This window comes from Salvelinus fontinalis, chromosome 26, assembly GCF_029448725.1.
Source record: "Salvelinus fontinalis isolate EN_2023a chromosome 26, ASM2944872v1, whole genome shotgun sequence".
Classification (NCBI taxonomy): Eukaryota; Metazoa; Chordata; class Actinopteri; order Salmoniformes; family Salmonidae; genus Salvelinus; species Salvelinus fontinalis.
Window position 1 is genome coordinate 14,851,106 of NC_074690.1, and position 17,723 is coordinate 14,868,828.

Sequence of the window (17,723 nt, forward strand, 5' to 3'; positions counted from 1 at the left end):
TACAAACAGAAACTAAAACGGCAAGCTCCCGCGCTCAGGTCTGTTCAACGCTGGTCCGACCAATCGGATTCCACGCTTCAAGACTGATTCGATTACATGGATTGGGATATGTTCCGCATTGCGTCCAACAACAACATTGACGAATACGCTGATTCGGTGAGCGAGTTCATTAGAAAGTGCATTGATGATGTCATACCCACAGCAACGATTAAAACATTCCCAAACCAGAAACCGTGGATTGATGGCAGCATTCGCGTGAAACTGAAAGCGCGAACCACTGCTTTTAACCAGGGCAAGGTGACCGGAAACATGACCAAATACAAACAGTGTAGCTATTCCCTCCGCAAGGCAATCAAACAAGCTAAGTGCCAGTATAGAGACAAAGTAGAGTCGCAATTCAACAGCTCAGACGCAAGAGGTATGTGGCAGGGTCTACAGTCAATCACGGATTACAAAAAGAAAACCAGCCCCGTCGCGGACCAGGATGTCTTGCTCCCAGACAGACTAAATAACTTTTTTGCTCGCTTTGAGGACAATACAGTGCCACTGACACGGCCAGCTACCAAAACCTGCGGGCTCTCCTTCACTGCAGCCGAGGTGAGTGAAACATTTAAATGTGTTAACCCTCGCAAGGCTGCAGGCCCAGACGGCATTCCCAGCCGCGTCCTCAGAGCATGCGCAGACCAGCTGGCTGGTTTTTTTAAGGACATATTTAATCAATCCTTATCCCAGTCTGCTGTTCACACATGCTTCAAGAGGGCCACCATTGTTCCTGTTCCCAAGAAAGCTAAGGTAACTGAGCTAAACGACTACCGTCAACATGAAGTGCTTTGAGAGACTAGTCAAGGACCATATCACCTCCATCCTACCTGACACCCTAGACCCACTCCAATTTGCTTACCGACCCAATAGGTCCACAGACGACACAATCGCAACCACACTGCACACTGCCCTAACCCATCTGGACAAGAGGAATACCTATGTGAGAATGCTGTTCATCGACTACAGCTCAGCATTTAACACCATAGTACCCTCCAAACTCTTCATCAATCACCCCGCTCTGTGCAACTGGGTCCTGGACTTCCTGACGGGCCGCCCCCAGGTGGTGAGGGTAGGTAACAACATCTCCACCCCGCTGATCCTCAACACTGGGGCCCCACAAGGGTGCGTTCTGAGCCCTCTCCTGTACTCCCTGTTCACCCACGACTGCGTGGCCATGCACGCCTCCAACTCAATCATCAAGTTTGCAGACGACACTACAGTGGTAGGCTTGATTACCAACAACGACGAGATGGCCTACAGGGAGGAGGTGAGGGCCCTCAGAGTGTGGTGTCAGGAAAATAACCTCACACTCAACGTCAACAAAACAAAGGAGATGATTGTGGACTTCAGGAAACAGCAGAGGGAGCACCCCCCTATCCACATCGACGGGACAGTAGTGGAGATGGTGGAAAGTTTTAAGTTCCTCGGTGTACACATCACGGACAAACTGAATTGGTCCACCCACACAGACAGCGTTGTGAAGAAGGCGCAGCAGCGCCTCTTCAACCTTAGGAGACTGAAGAAATTTGGCTTGTCACCAAAAGCACTCACAAACTTCTACAGATGCACAATCGAGAGCATCCTGTCGGGCTGTATCACCGCCTGGTACGGCAACTGCTCCGCCCACAACCGTAAGGCTCTCCAGAGGGTAGTGAGGTCTGCACAACGCATCACCGGGGGCAAACTACCTGCCCTCCAGGACACCTGCACCACCCGATGTCACAGGAAGGCCATAAAGATCATCAAGGACAACAACCACCCGAGCCACTGCCTGTTCACCCCGCTATCATCCAGAAGGCGAGGTCAGTACAGGTGCATCAAAGCAGGGACCGAGAGACTGAAAAACAACTTCTATCTCAAGGCCATCAGACTGTTAAACAGCCACCACTAACATTTAGTGGCCGCTGCCCACATACTGACTCAACTCCAGCCACATTAATAATGGGAATTGATGGAAATTATGTAAAAATGTATCACTAGCCACTTTAAACAATGCCACTTAATATAATGTTTACATACCCTACATTACTCATCTCATATGTATATGTATATACAGTACTCTATATCATCTACTGCATCGTGCCATCTTTATGTAATACATGTATCACTAGCCACTTTAAACTATGCCACTTTATGTTTATATACCCTACATTACTCATCTCATATGTATATACTGTACTCTATACCATCTACTGCATCTTGCCTATGCCGTTCTGTACCATCACTCATTCATATATCTTTATGTACATATTCTTTATCCCTTTGCACTTGTGTGTATAAGGTAGTAGTTGTGGAATTGTTAGGTTAGATTACTTGTTGGTTATTACTGCATTGTCGGAACTAGAAGCACAAGCATTTCGCTACACTCGCATTAACATCTGCTAACCATGTGTATGTGACAAATAAAATTTGATTTGATGATTTGATTTGTGCTACTACCATGTTGTGTTGCTAATATGTTGTTGTCATGTTGTGTTGGTACCATGCTGTGTTGTCATGTGTTGCTGCCATGCTATGTTGTTGTCTTAGGTCTCTCATTATGTAGTGTTGTGTTGTCTCTCTTGTCGTGATGTGTGTTTTGTCCTATATATTTTTATTTTTAATCGCAGCCCCCGTCCCTGCAGGAGGCCTTTTGCCTTTTGGTAGGCCGTCATTGTAATTAAGAATTTGTTCTTAAAACTGACTTTCCTAGTTAAATATGGGTTCAATAAATGAAGAGTTTCCGCTCTCAAAATCCATACCATTACCAACTCCTTCATTTCATTGGTCATAAATCTTATCATTAACGCTGAATGAAATGGTCACTTCTGAGCTTGTTTTTAATTAAACTAAATGAAAAATGTTGCCACCCCTCCCACGTCAGCGCAAGCGAGCTGATGTTAGACAGGTACATTTGCAGAATCTGGCGCATGGGGTTGAAAAATGCCAACTAACGTGCGTTTGACACTTGCGCCGCCGCAGTGCCTGCCGAAAATAGGGTCAGATAGAAATGACAAAATGTGTAGAATATGTTGACTCCTTTCCTGTTTCAGATGTGTTACGGGGAACGTATATATTTCCCAAATTGACCTTCTCCTGTAACATACAGTATATATACGTAACACATGTAAGCCCTTTACTATTGCAGTTACTCGGCCACTATTGCAGTTACTCGGCCAAAGGCCACTGGCCTTTGCTGGTCTGTATATAAAAAGCCTTCTCTAACTCTCAGGGCATTCCTGACCTCAGACATGTGACGGGATTGAGGCTAAATGGGGGACATCAGATCACCAACAGATCAGAAAGATTTACATCGTTTGGGAATGATTGGATATTTTTACTGTGGAGGCAGAACAGATTGATCTCAGAATGATCCCAATTAAAACACCAGGGCCCAGGGCCGGTTCCAGGCATAAGCGTTTACTAGGGCCCCCGGCCGCTAAATGGGGGGCGCATGACTCGGTCTGGGTCTCAAAATTTGGTTGCGCTTCGGCAGTTTCTCTCTTGTTATGTCAGTCACTCAATTAGCCATGTCAGCTAACAATGTTTTGATTGGTAGTTAGTCTATCCAGCTATCTAAACTTAATCATGGCCGAATACCGACCGGGCATGCAGGGCACGTGCCCAGGGGCCCTGACCTCCAGGGGGCTCCCATTGAGGATGTTAGTCATTCTCACTCACATATCATATTAACGGGGAGTAATTCATGACAAAATGTGTAGAATTGCAGGAAATTAGCTGTAAAACTGCACATTTTTTATCTCCGCCCCATGACAAAATGTTTAGAATTGCAGAAAATGAACTTCAAAAGTCTCCACTGTGAAGAGGGTGTTTGTGTGAAAATTCACTAGCTTTCTTTGTCATTCTCAGCATCTCAGTTCTCTCACTCTATCTGTATTCATACAGGTGCAGCTCCATCTGTAAGTGGCCACTCAAAAGCTGACATACCAGCATCGTAGTTACCACGGGCCCATGTTGCAATGCTTTGATTCAATGCTCTGATTCAAACTCAATCCGTGAATTAGTCATTAAGACGTCGCAGTACATTATCCACCTACAGGGGGGATATCATTTTCTTACCCCTGTGACCAGACGCAGGTGACGGTGCAAATTACATCATCCCGGGTCATTACTGGTCTCGTTGGTTGGCAGAAACCTCAACCTAAAGCTATGAAGCTATATAGGCTAATTCAGTCCGATAAACCTAAGTTAATATGAGCTTATCCAAGCCTAAAGTATCCCCGGCTCCCAGAGCAATTCGTAAGAGCAGGGAGTAAACGACTTGTCCATGGCTCGTATGCTCTAGCTAAGAGCTATGGCCCCAGTCCTCTCCAGTGTCACTTTGTACTCAAGCCAATCACTCGCCCACACTGCACTTAAGTTGGGGTAGCAGGAGGGTGTAAGGTTACACTGTTGTATCGGACATTAAAGCTGCAGTGGATGCATTCCAATTTGACGTTTGCGTAGACTTGAGCAGAAGTCCTTCTATGCTGATTTAGCATTCAACTTTTAATACATGGACACAAATCCCTGCAGAAAATTGGATATTCTCTTAGTGGTTTATCATGTAATATTAAGTAATATTGTCACGATTGTCGAAATGAGCGGACCAAGGCGCAGCATGATTGGAGTTATCCCACAAAGCAGGTGAGAACAGGGAACCCTTAAGTATGATCCCCAATTAGAGACAATGATAATCAGCTGCCTCTAATCGGGAACCATACTCAATCCCAAAACATAGAAACAAAATGACTAGAACACCCCCCTAGTCACGCTCTGACCTAAACATCATGGAGAACCAAAGGCTCTCCATGGTCAGGGCGTGACAGTACCCCCCCCCCCCCCCCCCAAAGGTGCAAAGGAGGGCTCCGGCCATGGAGCTGGGTTGGACGCCGTGCCTGGACTGGGCACCGGGAGGCTCCGGCCTTGGAGTGGGACTGGGCGCCGGCGCAGAGGAAGGCTCCTGCGCTGGAGCTGGACTGGACACTGTGCCTGGACTGGGCACCGGCGCAGAAGAAGGCTCCGGCCATGGAGCAGGATTGGACACCGTGCCTGGACTGTGCACCGGCGCAGAGGAAGGCTCCCGCCCTGGAGCTGGAGTTTTCGGACTGTTGACCGTCGTTGGAGGTTCCGGATTGTTGACTGTCGTTGGAGGTTCCGGACTGTGAACCGTCGCCGGAAGCTCTGGACTGTGAACCGTCGCCGGAAGCTCTGGACTGTGAACCGTCGCCGGAAGCTCTGGACTGGGAACCGTCGCCAGAAGCTCTGGACTGGGAACCGTCGCCAGAAGCTCTGGACTGTGAACCATCACCGGAAGCTCTGGACTGTGAATGCGCACTGGAGGCCTAGTGCGTGGAGCCGGTACAGGTGGCACCGGACTGGTGACACACACTTCAGTGCGAGGAGCAGGCTCAGGACGTACCGGACTTGGGACACGCACTTCAGGGCGAGTGCGAGGAGCAGGCACAGAACGTACCGGACTGGGGAGGTGCACTGGAGGCCTGATTCGTGGGGCCGGCACAGGTGACACCGGACTGGTGACGCATACTTCAGGGAGAGTGCGGGAAGCTGGCACAGGACGTACCGGACTGAGGAGGCGCACTGGAGGCCTGCTGCGTGGGGCCGGCACAAGTTGCACCGGACTGGTGACACGCTCTTCGGGGCGAGTGTGGGGAGCAGGCTCAGGACGTACCGGACTGGGGACACGCACTTCAGGGCGAGTGCGAGGAAGAGACACAGGACGTACCGGACTGGGGAGGCGCACTTGAGGCCTGATGCGTGGAGCCGGTACAGGTGGCACCGGACTGGTGACACGCACTTCAGGGCTAGTGCGCAGAGCTGGCACAGGACATACTGGACTGGGGAGGCGCACTGGAGGCCAGATGCGTGAAACCGGTGCAGATGGCACCGGACTGGTGTCACGCTCTTCAGCACGCCTGTGCTGCAGCATTCTCATTGCTACCACCTCTCTCCGGAATCTTTCATCAAATTCCTCTTCCGACTCCCAAACAGGCTCTGTGGCACTCTCCGCTGCTCGATCGCCAGCTCCATGTGCCCCCCCCCCCCCCCCAACAAATCTTGGGGTTTCTGTGGCTGTGGTCCCCGGCGTCGTCGCTGTCCTTCCGTGCTCCTTTGCGACTCCCGCCAAGGAAAGATCTCGTGTCCTCTCATGTCCTCCCAAGTCCAAAACTTCCTTACCTCATTTTCACGCTGCTTGGTCCTTTGTTGGTGGGATATTCTGTCACGTTCTTCAAAATGAGCGGACCAAGGCGCAGCGTGATTGGAGTTCCACATCTTTATTTTTAGTGAAACTTAAAACAAACCAAACACCTCCCTAGTCACGCTCTGACCTAAACATCATAGAGAACCAAAGGCTCTCCATGGTCAGGGCATGACAAATATTCAGGGCGTGACAAAGTGGTATGTTATTTATGATATGAAACTATTGCTGTCATAAATATAACTACATGTGCTAAAAACAATCTGGTATATTCTTTTCCATGCAAATGGATTGTTATAAGAAACCACACAACAGCCTTCTGTAGGGAGGGGTGTCAGTCTTCTGTAGGGAGGGGTGTCAGTCTTCTGTAGGAGGGGTGTCAGTCTTCTGTAGGGAGGGGTGTCAGTCTTCTGTAGGGAGGGGTGTCAGTCTTCTGTAGGGAGGGGTGTCAGTCTTCTGTAGGGAGGGGCGTCAGTCTTCTGTAGGGAGGGGCGTCAGTCTTCTGTAGGGAGGGGCGTCAGTCTTCTGTAGGGAGGGGCGTCAGTCTTCTGTAGGGAGGGGCGTTAGTCTTCTGTAGGGAGGGGTGTTAGTCTTCTGTAGGGAGGGGTGTCAGTCTTCTGTAGGGAGGGGTGTCAGTCTTCTGTAGGGAGGGGTGTCAGTCTTCTGTAGGGAGGGGTGTCAGTCTTCTGTAGGGAGGGGTGTCAGTCTTCTGTAGGGAGGGGCGTCAGTCTTCTGTAGGGAGGGGCGTCAGTCTTCTGTAGGGAGGGGTGTCAGGCTTCTGTAGGGAGGGGCGTCAGGCTTCTGTAGGGAGGGGTGTCAGGCTTCTGTAGGGAGGGGTGTCAGTCTTCTGTAGGGAGGGGCGTCAGTCTTCTGTAGGGAGGGGTGTCAGGCTTCTGTAGGGAGGGGTGTCAGGCTTCTGTAGGGAGGGGTGTCAGGCTTCTGTAGGGAGGGGTGTCAGTCTTCTGTAGGGAGGGGTGTCAGTCTTCTGTAGGGAGGGGTGTCAGTCTTCTGTAGGGAGGGGTGTCAGTCTTCTGTAGGGAGGGGTGTTAGTCTTCTGTAGGGAGGGATGTGGTAAGGTGGCGTGAATTAAGGTGGCGTGAGGTAAGTAGCCACTGAAAGCCACTGCAGCTGGTCACCACATGAGAATCTCATTCAGACTCCCGTGGGATCCCTGTGGCGTACCACTACACTCCCTGACATGGACACCTGGCCTGACATGGCCACCTGGATCAACCTGTGTCCTCTGTGGCTTAGTTCGTAGAGCACGGTGCTTCCAACACCGAGGTCGTGAGTTTGATACCCATTTGGGCCACACGTGTGATAAATGCATGATTGTAAGCCTTTTAGGATAAAAGCGTCAGCTAAAATGGCATATATTATTTACCCACAGACACCTACATAACAAACAAATTCACGTACAGGGACTGAAATGTACTCACAGTAACACACACGTACAAAAACACACATAACTTTTCATAGATTTGTGAAGTGCATGGAGACTTTTTAAATACTGTATAATAAATAAGTAATATATACTTAATAGATAACAATGTATATATAATTTAAATCCACCATGACAAATAAACTATCAACAGCACATATATCAGATCTCCCGCATACCAACCACTAACACATTGTGAGGATCATGCTCAGGTAAATGCTTTGGTTGCGCTCTCTCACACTCTTCTTAGTGCTGACCTGTCATCTTAGCTGACCTGCCATAACCTTACTTGCTGATTGGTGGCGGGATTAGTTTGGGGGTGGAGTTAAGAATCAGACCACCAATCCCCCATCTGCTTCATGTCCTGGAGTGGCCTCTAGCAACTCCTCCCAACCGTATAGTTTTGAAGAAGCACACCACTGTTTTATCTCTTTCACTCTGCACACATCACGTGAACAGGCCTCCTTATTAACATCAACGGGGCTGTAGTGGAGCCGGTCGAGAGCTTCAAGTTCCTTGGTGTCCACATCACCCACGATCTATCATGGTCCAAACACACCAAGACAGTCATGAAGAGGGCACCACAAAACCTTTTCCCCCCTCAGGAGACTGAAAAGATTTGGCATGGGTGCCCAGATCCTCAAAAAGTTCTACAGCTGCACCATCGAGAGCATACTGACCGGTTGCCTCACCGCCTGGTATGGCAACTGCTCGGCATCTGACCGTAAGGCGCTACAGAGAGTAGTATGTACGGCCCAGCACATCACTGGGGCTAAGCTTACTGCAATCCAGGACCTATATAATAGGCGGTGTCAGAGGAAAGCCCATACAATTGTCAGACTCCAGTCACCCAAGTCATAGACTGTTTTCTCTGCTACCACACGGCAATCGGTACCCGAGCGCCAAGTCTAAGACCAAGAGGCTCTTTAACAGCTTCTATCCCCAAGCCATAAGACTGCTGAACAATTAATCAAATGGCCACCGGACTATTTACATTGACCCCCCCCCCCCCCCCTCCATTTGTTTTGTACAGTACACTGCTGCCACTAACTGTTTATTATCTATGCATAGTCACTTCACCCCTACCTACATGTACAAATGACCTCTAACCTGTACCCCCCCCCACAGTGACGCGGTACCGGTACCCCCTGTATATAGCCTCGCTATTGTTATGTTATTGTGTTACTTTTAATAATTTTTTACTTTAGTTTATTTGGTAAATATTTTCTTAACTCTTCTTGAACTGCCCTGTTGGTTAAGGGCTTGTAAGTAAGCATTTCACGGTAAAGTCTACCCTTGTTGTATGTGACAAAAACAGTTTGATTCGATTTTTTTATTTGATTTGAAACGCACACACACACACCTGCACACTCACTTTATAAGCCATGAGTGGTACCTCATCATCACAACGCTACTTTATCTGATATGTGCGTGGTGACATCACACAGCTCTCATAATGCTCTAACAACTAATCCGACTGCTGTACGACATTGCCCGTCAGAGCCGGTTACTACACTATACTGTATTGTGCCTCCCACTCGTGGCTCTAATACATACTGACTCTGTTGTACAAACACCACGGCTATGGATCCTATAGATGCTAATAGTCTCTGGCTGAAAGGGTTTGCCCTCTACTGGCCGGTTTGCAGTCCAGGGACTCTGATTATCTGTGGTAGCAGTAATAATCCTATGTCTCAAGTGAGATAGATTAGCTAACACTAAGAGGAAAGGGAATACAGGGGTATTTATCACTAGGCTTGTAAACAGATCCAGGACATCCAAATAGAAAGTAGACGATCTGATGGACACGTTTTATGGCTGGCCTAGCTGACAGAGGTTAGTGGTACTATTAGATCACGTCAAGAGAATGATACAAGCCAGAAATGAAGCTCATTCATTCTCTCACAGACACAGTGTACATATTAGTGCCTCTGCATCAGGTTTCCTTAACACTTTTAAAAGTGTTGACAAATGAACACTGAAGGCAGTGCTATTTTATTCTAGTTACCTGGATTAGTGGGACTCATATGTAACACTTTCTGAGTTAAATGTACACTGGTGAATTTTGTTGTGCACGTTAGTGATCTATTTCCTGTACCGCCTCCTTATGGCCTTCTTTACACTTTCCCAAGTTGAAATGTAACGTCCCAGCTAACACTTCTAGGGAGACAGACTGTTCTTGTTATGTTACCTGTAATGTTCCCCTGATGTTTGAGTGTTCCGTTTTCTGTTAGTTAGGGGGACATTCTATATATGTTAGCAAAAAAAACTCCTGAGAACTGACAGTATTTAGCATATTTTGGAGTTAGAGTTAAGAGAACATTCCCTTAACGTCAAACAGAACTTACCCAGACACATTTCATGGTAACGTTGCAAGAAGATTCATGTGTCCAGTTTTCTGAAGGTTAGGAGAATATTCCATCAACGTCACACAAATAGAACATGGTTGGTGAACCACTAATCCATTCATCACACTTTGTCTGACAGTAAGGTTAGGGATACCCACACAGTGCTGTGATGACAGTAAGGTTAGGGATACCCACACAGTGCTGTGATGACAGTAAGGTTAGGGATACCCACACAGTGCTGTGATGACAGTAAGGTTAGGGATACCCACACAGTGCTGCGATGACAGTAAGGTTAGGGATACCCACACAGTGCTGTGATGACAGTAAGGTTAGGGATACCCACACAGTGCTGTGATGACAGTAAGGTTAGGGATACCCACACAGTGCTGTGATGACAGTAAGGTTAGGGATACCCCCCAGTGCTGTGATGACAGTAAGGTTAGGGAGACCCACACAGTGCTGTGATGACAGTAAGGTTAGGGATACCCACACAGTGCTGTGATGACAGTAAGGTTAGGGATACCCACACAGTGCTGTGATGACAGTAAGGTTAGGGATACCCACACAGTGCTGTGATGACAGTAAGGTTAGGGATACCCACACAGTGCTGTGATGACAGTAAGGTTAGGGATACCCACACAGTGCTGTGATGACAGTAAGGTTAGGGATACCCACACAGTGCTGTGATGACAGTAAGGTTAGGGATACCCACACAGTGCTGTGATGACAGTAAGGTTAGGGAGACCCACACAGTGCTGTGATGACAGTAAGGTTAGGGATACCCACACAGTGCTGTGATGACAGTAAGGTTAGGGATACCCACACAGTGCTGTGATGACAGTAAGGTTAGGGATACCCACACAGTGCTGTGATGACAGTAAGGTTAGGGATACCCACACAGTGCTGTGATGACAGGAAGGTTAGGGATACCCACACAGTGCTGTGATGACAGTAAGGTTAGGGATACCCACACAGTGCTGTGATGACAGTAAGGTTAGGGATACCCACACAGTGCTGCGATGACAGTAAGGTTAGGGATACCCACACAGTGCTGCGATGACAGTAAGGTTAGGGATACCCACACAGTGCTGTGATGACAGTAAGGTTAGGGATACCCACACAGTGCTGTGATGACAGTAAGGTTAGGGATACCCACACAGTGCTGTGATGACAGTAAGGTTAGGGATACCCACACAGTGCTGTGATGACAGTAAGGTTAGGGATACCCACACAGTGCTGTGATGACAGTAAGGTTAGGGATACCCACACAGTGCTGTGATGACAGTAAGGTTAGGGATACCCACACAGTGCTGTGATGACAGTAAGGTTAGGGATACCCACACAGTGCTGTGATGACAGTAAGGTTAGGGATACCCACACAGTGCTGTGATGACAGTAAGGTTAGGGATACCCACACAGTGCTCTGATGACAGTAAGGTTAGGGATACCCACACAGTGCTGTGATGACAGTAAGGTTAGGGATACCCACACAGTGCTGCGATGACAGTAAGGTTAGGGATACCCACACAGTGCTGTGATGACAGTAAGGTTAGGGAGACCCACACAGTGCTTTCAACTTCCATATTTGACATACATGATTATATTGCACATGTTTATTCATACAGTAACTATTTTTCAACATGTCTTCACCTGGGATTTGACTTCACAACCTTAGTTCATGGCATTCTGATCTTCCTCAAACGCCACCATGTCTGTATCAGTGATTGAACTCACCTGTATCAGTGATTGAACTCACCTGTATCAGTGATTGAACTCACCTGTATCAGTGATTGAACTCACCTGTATCAGTGATTGAACTCACCTGTATTGCTACACCTTGCACTTCGAAGTAAATCCCAGCTCTGTTAAAAGTACACTCAAGAGAAACAATTATATTTATCATAAACCAGGTTTCCATCCAACCTTTTTCTGCAAGTAAAGTACATGTCAGATAAAACATGTAATGACAGGCCTCATGAAAACAGAAAATGTGTCGGTAAACTTTCCAAATGTCGACAAAACAAAATACGTTAGATGAGGTGGGATCTTTTTGTGTCAGTAAAATGTATTATGTGAGAAATGGCAGTGAAAGCTTTAATGCGCAAATATTGATATAATAACCATCAAATCAAAGTAAACTTGGAGTCACGCGATGACATGTGTCGTCCTCCCTCTACGACTCGATGGGAAAGCATGCAGTTTATTAGGCTACAGATTAAATATGTTATGAAGAACTTCACAGGGAGGTGAAAGTACACGATGATGAGCTTGATGCTCCTTTCAAAATAAATATTGAGGATCTTATTCTGGTGACATGAATCATGATCATCGATGCTTGTCTGTTTTGACAAATACAAAATATTCTTGCTCTTTGGTCCATAATCGTCTCATCATGTAGGCTATACCCACACTGTATCTTCAAGCTGTTGGCTACAGCACACGTACCAATACCAGAGTGGACACACTCACTATATAACACAAAATAAATTGTGGGAAAACCATCAGAAGAGTTCAAATCCTAGGTGAGAACACGCTAAATAATAATTCCTGTATAAAGGACCCTGAATCATGTATATCAAAGAGTCAAATATTTCCGTTGATAACATTGCATGTTAAAATGTGTGGGTGTCCCTGAATTTAGCAACAGACAAAGAGCTTTGAGTGGATCAGCAGTTCACCAATCATGGGCTTGGTAACAGTAACACGAGGTAGGGTGTAAGGAAACATGTTCTTTTGTTTTTCTTGATATCTAATATCTAGAGAACATGGCAACCGTTTACCTCCGTTATCTCACCTCATTTGCACACACTGTATATAGATTTTTTCCCCCTACTGTATTATTGACTGTATGTTTGTTTATTCCATGTGTAACTGTGTTGTTGTTTGTGTCGGACTGCTTTGCTTTATCTTGGAAAGGTCGCCGTTATAATTGAGAACTTGTTCTCAACCTTCCTACCTGGCTAAATAAAGGTGAAATAAAAAATAAAATAAAAGATTCTGTGTATGTTTGGTGTGACGTTATTGGAATTTTCTCCTTACCCTGAGAAACTGGACACATGAATGTTCTTGCGACATTCTCATGAAACGTGTCTAGAAGATTAATACACACACCCACTCACAACCTTTCTTACGTCAAATATTGTGTTACTCCCTTATAGCGATTGGAAGAGTGAGCCACCTGGTAAGTCCAGCCAGTACACCGGGCCACACACAGTGATGCATATAATGATGTCCAGGGAGGAGAGGGTTACTAGAGTGAATAAGGATAACAGTTGCTTTGGAAACTCAGGCCCAAGAATCTGGGACAAGCTAGTTCAATAAGTTTAAACTGGATCCAGAGCTTTTGGCATATTCACAAACCTCAAAAAGTTAATATTGAGTAATCTTTTAAACTCAAGGCTTGAGATTTATGGTTAGATAGGCTGTTCAATCGAAAGTCAAGCGTATCGAGTGTTATCTGCAGCTGTCGAGAGTTTGGGACTTTAAAGTTCTGTCTGCATTTTTGTTAAAATGTAGTTATTGACATGGCTTTGTTCTGTTAAATATTCTCTACCTATTTAGTACTCTAAATACCCCAATTTATGTTGTGAAGTTCAAAAGAATACAATATAAAAATTGCTGTCACCATTCAAACCAATAAGGGTTCTGAACTTTAAAGACAATTATCTTGGAATCCTTGTTTTGCAGATAGAACATTCTAGTTCCAAGCTGTCGTGTTGGTGACTCAACTCACGATGAATGATGTTGTGATGTTGTGTCAGCACTATTTCACGATAGTTGCTGGTTGAAAATACAATCAATACAGGACTTTAAAAATAAAATTAAAAAGTACTTTTTTTGCATGGTTGTTGTTTTTGCTTCACACATGACATTACATGAGGGAATCATTTTATAGACCAATACCAAAAGCCTAGATTCAACCCTGACTGTGTAATATCTGCGTTATAGCGTGAGTGAAATTTACAGGCAATGTTCCCACGTTTGCGGAGACTTCATTCGCGGTATTCCGTCTCAATCGGAAATTACTTTTACATTTCAAACATGCTATAATGCGGATCTTCTGCAGTTCGGATTGAATCTAGCCTAAAGAGATTTTAAAACCTCCGATAACCTTTCAGTTGACTAATCCCACCCATTGCACCACCCCCAACCCATCCATAATCCTAACTGAAATCCTTCCGATTACACCCACCCCTCCCTAATCTTAACTGTGGTCCCCTCTCCGCTCCACTCAGACCACTCCCAGACAAAAAAACAACTGTTTTTGTTTATTTTTTACCATTTTAAATTAAAACTATTGTAGTTAGTAACTTTATTGTTACCCAGAAATGATTTAATATGAAGCTCAAGATGGTTCTACTGGACCTTTAAATCACTGCAAAAAGTTATTCTACAAAGTATTGACTCAGGGTTGTGAATACTTATGTAAATGAGATACAGTATGTGTGTATTTAATTTACAATAAATTTGCTATCATTCTAAATAACATGTTTTTCACTTTGTCATTATGGGGTATATTTAATGCATGTTGAATTCAGGCTGTAACACAACAAAATGTGGACTAAGTCGAAGGGTGGGAATACTTTCTGAAGGCCCTGTACATAATTATATAGGCATTTATCTGTACATTCATGAAAACAGTAATAATGTAATTCAGCAAGTAATATTTCATGATCAACCTTGTCAAACGCTTTGGATAACTCTAGAAAATTGCCAAGAGCGTTGTTGTCGAGGGCTGTAAAGTTTTTATTCTCAGGTGGTAAAAGAGCCATATCTGTGGAGTAGTTTTTACGAAGAAACCATGTTGGTGATATCATATAAAATACGGTGTTGGTTTAAATGTTTCAACGTTCTTTTTTTACGCCAGTTTCTCTGGGATTTATGAAAAACATGGTATTACAGATATAGATATAACCCGAGTGGTGTAGCGGTCTAAGGCACTGCATCTTTGTGCAAGAGGCGTCACTACATTCCCTGGTTTGAATCCAGGCTGTATCACATCCGGCCGTGATTGGCCCAGTGTCGCCGGGGTAGGCCATTATTGTAAATAAGAAGTTGTTCTTAACTGACTTAACTAATTATAATAAATTAGTTAAGGATCTTGGATCCCCAGGTTTAAAGAGGGGGATAACTTTAAAATCTTTAGGATCAATACCAGTTGGTATAGATTTGGTGAATATTTACCTTAGAGGGTATATAATCGAGGAAGACACTGATTTCACCAAAGAGGCACCAATCTCATCATGACCTGCTGCTGATATCTTTAAGTTACCAATTACCTCCATCACCTCCATTACATCATCACCTCCATTACATCAGGAGGATCAAACTGAGGCAGAGAAGGGAAATGCCCCTTAATGTAAATCCAAAGGACTTCCGCCAGTTTTTGCCGGACCCTGGTCTTTTTGTCTTTAAATAATGGATACCGCTTTTATGTCTCTGCATCCAGTATGAAATAAGTTAGAGTTCGTTTTGCGAGCCAATGCTAACTAGCGTTAGCGGAATGACTGGAAGTCTATGGTATCTACTAGCATGATAGCAGTTACCATAGACTTCCAGTCATTGTGCTAACGCTAGTTAGCAAATTCCTTCAAACTGCATGCAGAGACATAAAAAATGGTATTCACTGCACAGGAGGTTGGTGGGACTTCAATTGGGGAGGACGGGCTCGTGGTAATGGCTGGAGCGGAAGATGTGGAATGGTATCAAATACATCAAACACACGGTTTGATGCCATTCCATTGGCTCCGTTCCAGTCATTATTATGAACCGTCCTCCCCTCAACAGCCTCCACTGATCCACTGGGTTCATCTGACTCAGGGGAAGTGTCACGTTCCTGACCTGTTTCTGTTAGTTTTGTATGTGTTAGTTGGTCAGGACGTGAGTTTGGGTGGGCAGTCTATGTTTTCTGTTTCTATGTTTGTTTAAGGGTTACCTAATATGGCTCTCAATTAGAGGCAGGTGTTTTTCATTTCCTCTGATTGAGAGTCATATTAAGGTAGGTGTTTTCACACTGTTAGTTTGTGGGTGGTTGTCTCCTGTGTCTGTGTATGTCGTTGCGCCACACGGGACTGTTTTCGGTTTGTTTTCTATGTTCCTTCTTTTATGTAGTCAGTTCTCCCTGTTCATGCGTTCTTCGTGTTTCATGTAAGTTCGTTGTCCAGGTCTGTCTACGTCGTTTATTTGTTTTGTAATTTTCCAAGTGTTTTTCGTGTTCGTCTTTAAATAAATTAATTATGTCTTATTCACACGCTGCGTTTTGGTCAAATCCCTGCTCCTCCTCTTCGGATGAGGAGGAGGAGGAAAGCCGTTACAGGAAGTAGATAAAGGGCTTCATTGCTAAAATTCTGAAGTATCCCTTTAACAGCGAGGAACACACAATCACAAAAAAAAGTATTAAATACAACTAAAATAGCATAAGGATCACTATAGGATCACTGTAGGATTATAGGATCACTGTAGAATCACTGTAGGATCACTACAGGATCACTATAGGATCACTGTAGGAGCACTATAGGATCACTGTAGGAGCACTATAGGATTATAGGATCACTACAGGATCACCGTAGGATCACTGTAGGATTATAGGATCACTACTGGATCACTACAGGATCACTGTAGAATCCCTATAGGATCACTCCAGGAACACTATAGGATCACTACAGGATTATAGGATCACTGCAGGATTATTGTAGGATCACTATAGGATCACTGTAGGATCACTATAGGATCAATGTAGGGTTATAGGATCACTATAGGATTAGAGGATCACTACAGGATCACTATAGGATTATAGGATCACTACAGGATCACTACAGGATTATAGGATCACTACAGGATCACTGTAAGATTATAGGATCACTGTAGGATCACTATAGGATCACTGTAGGATCACTATAGGATTACTATAGGATCAATGTAGGATTATAGGATCACTGTAGGATTACTATAGGATTGTAGGATCACTACAGGATCACTATAGGATTACTGTAGGATTATAGGATCACTGTAGGATTACTATAGGATAACTGTAGGATCACTATAGGATCACTATAGGATTATAGGATCACTGTAGGATCACTATAGGATCACTGTAGGATTATAGGATCACTGTAGGATTATAGGATCACTGTAGGATTATAGGATCACTGTAGGATTATAGGATCACTGTAGGATCACTATAGGATAACTGTAGGATCACTATAGGATCACTGTAGGATCACTATATGATCACTGTAGGATTATAGGATCACTGTAGGATCACTATATGATCACTGTAGGATTACTATAGGATCACTATAGGTTCACTGTAGGATCACTACAGGATCACTGTAGGATCGGTATAGGATTATAGGATCACTATATAATCACTACAGGATCACTATAGGATATTAGGATCACTGTAGGATTACTATAGGATTATAGGGGCGGCAGGTAGCCTAGTGGTTAAAGCACTGGGCCCGTAACCAAAAGGTTGCTACATCCAATCTGTCATTCTGCCCCTGAACAAGGCAGTTAACCCACTGTTTCCTCAGTAGGCTGTCATTGTAAATAAGAATTTGTGCTTAACTGACTCGCCAAGTTAAATCAAAATATATATAGGATCACTATAGGTCTTCCAACATTAAATTGAGGCGTGAGAGCCAGAAGCCTTTTTCCTGTTCAACAGTTGATTGCTGGTTTTCCAAGTTTA